The sequence below is a fragment of the Pan troglodytes genome, chromosome 3 (genome assembly GCF_028858775.2).
Source record: "Pan troglodytes isolate AG18354 chromosome 3, NHGRI_mPanTro3-v2.0_pri, whole genome shotgun sequence".
NCBI lineage: Eukaryota > Metazoa > Chordata > Mammalia > Primates > Hominidae > Pan > Pan troglodytes.
Genome location: NC_072401.2, coordinates 123267133 through 123269494, shown reverse-complemented (window position 1 = coordinate 123269494; position 2362 = coordinate 123267133). Strand labels below are relative to the sequence as shown.

Below are 2362 nucleotides of genomic sequence, written 5' to 3'. Positions count from 1 at the left end.
CAGCCTGGGCAACATGGCAAAACCCCATCTCTACAAAAGCAAAACAAAACAAAACAGAAAACAACCTAAAGAAGGTAGATTTTGTTATTTGCAATGGAATATTTTAGGTTCTTTCCTTATTCCATAACTGATGTTATCATTGTTTTTCCACAAAACATGGCATTTTGTCAATTAGTTAATTTAAGGAATTGAAATTCCTTAAATTAACTTTTTCTCGGTGGCCTCATTAGCTCTAGGGGTCCCTTTGGGCTCTTGATACTCCCTGAAGAAAGGATCCATTACTCTCCTGCTCTTCCTGTACCCACATCTGGGGGAAGCTGAGGAGGGAGGAACAGTCAGCCACAGCTCTACTCCAGGACTGTCCTCTCTGCCCCAATCTTTGAGGAAGAGCATCTCCTTCTTCCTTTCCCTGGCCACCCCTAACATCCTCTCTGGGCCTGGGACCCTGTCCACAGAGGGGATGTGGCCTGTGGTCATGACATAACCTGGCAGCAGTAGGAAAAACTCCCTTCTGTGAAGAGGAAGCAGACTGGGCCATAAAGAAACAGCAGGACTGGCTCAAGTGCCCAAGGTTTGCTTAGGGTCTGGGAATTGGCTATGTGTTATTTAATTTATTGAGAGGAGTGGAGTAGGTGGCTTTTATTTCCCCTCCCTCTTCCACCAACAAGAATAAAGTTTATTAAATTTAAAAATTTCTTTGCCTTCTTCTTTTTCTGGAAGAAATATCTGAAGACTGGTGGCAGCCAGATTGACTGGACCTTTAGGGATGGGGACAGGAAGGATGGGCGATGAGTCTGCCCAGACACAGTGGGGCCAGACCACAGAAGTCTGAGCAAGTGAGACTTTTCTTTCTGGAAAGAAAAAGAAGAAGGTAAAGAAAGGAACTTTTTACTTAATTAGGGATGTAGAGCTTCCTAAAAGTGATGAGAATATTTTGGACTAGTTTCAAGAGAGAAATGCTGGAAATTCACAGTTTTTAGAACAACTGTCATATGTGAGCGCTTTCTCCTCTTTTTTTTTTTTTTTTTTAAATACCTTTTATCATCCCCCTCTATGGAAGGGGCAGCACTGGGCAACAGGACCCCAGAGAGAAGACCCCTCCTTGTCCTCAAGGACAGAGACCAGAGCCGGAGAATAGAGGGGTGAGGAACATTCTAGGAGAAGCTTCTACAAATGAGCTGATGGCTTTAGAAGTTTCCTTCTTAGCCTTACAATTTTTCTGCTTGATTATAAAAGTAAAGGAAAACTTGTAAAATACAGAAAGGAAAAGAGGGGGAAAAAAGTCACTTATAACCACACCAATCCAGAGGGATTTCAAGGATTTGGATTTGGAGATGGTGGCTTCCAGATGTCTTTTGGAATTGGGGCATTTCCCTTTGGGATATTTGCCACAGCATTTAATATAAATGATGGGCGGCCTCCTCCAGCTGTCCCTGGGACACCCCAGTATGTGGACGAGCAGTTCCTGTCACGCCTCTTCCTATTTGTGGCCCTGGTGATCATGTTCTGGCTCCTGATTGCCTAATGCTGGGCTCCTGCCTACATCCGTGGCAGGGCTCTGGACTGGTGATGTGCCACCCCAACTCCTGGTGTTTGGCTTCCTGGCTAATCTTGACTCCTGGAATCAGTGGGATCAGTAACACATCAAGGAGTCTTGTTTCTTCATCAGAGCTTTGGAACTCGAGACCAGTTGGCGATGACCCCTGAGTATCGCCACTGCTGTAAACACCCTATAACTTCAGGCCTTGGCATTGAGTCCTCTCTCATGGGTGACACCATGAAATCTTGTTTCAGCCAGTTCTGCAGGTCCTGACTCTGCAGAGGGAAGAGGCAGAAAGAGAGAAACTGTCAGAGTATAATTTCACCTGAGTTTAATATTACAGAAACAAAGGGATGCACCAAATGGTATTTCTGGAAATTTTCATGTCTTTAAATACCCCTTGGTAAGTTGCCTCTGAAGCCAGTGGGGGCTCCTCAGATAGAGATGTTCCCCTTTCAAATCCCAGTGCCGCTCTGTTCTCTTTCCTTCCCCTCCCACTCCCCCTCTTCTTCCTCTGTAGAGATGCAAGAAATTGCTGTCCCATAAAAATCATAATTGCAGTAGCTAAAGCTGGGGTCACTTCGTAAATTCACCAGAGACTCAAAGATCTTTTATTGGCTCTGGGCTGTGCTCAGTGTCTTTGGCCTCAGAGAACAACTTGAATGACTTCCTGGTTTCCTGGCATAAATTATTCCTGGTGAGACATGTGGCTTAACTCACAGATTTCCCATCAGCTTTCTCCCTAAAACTATGTGCATCCGCCTCTCTCTGCCAGAGAACATACAGCCGAGAATACTGCTGAAGCTGAGACTGACTACTGTG

The 2362-nt window shown here is 45.1% G+C and overlaps 1 long non-coding RNA gene across 1 annotated transcript; it reads left to right on the top strand.

Annotated features, from left to right (window-relative positions):
* The first annotated feature begins 979 nt into the window (after positions 1-979).
* LOC100611746 (uncharacterized) lies at positions 980-1903 on the top strand. Its single transcript, XR_679791.4, has 2 exons — positions 980-1142; positions 1310-1903. It is a non-coding gene; the product is annotated as an uncharacterized LOC100611746 (long non-coding RNA).
* The last annotated feature ends 459 nt before the right edge of the window (positions 1904-2362 follow it).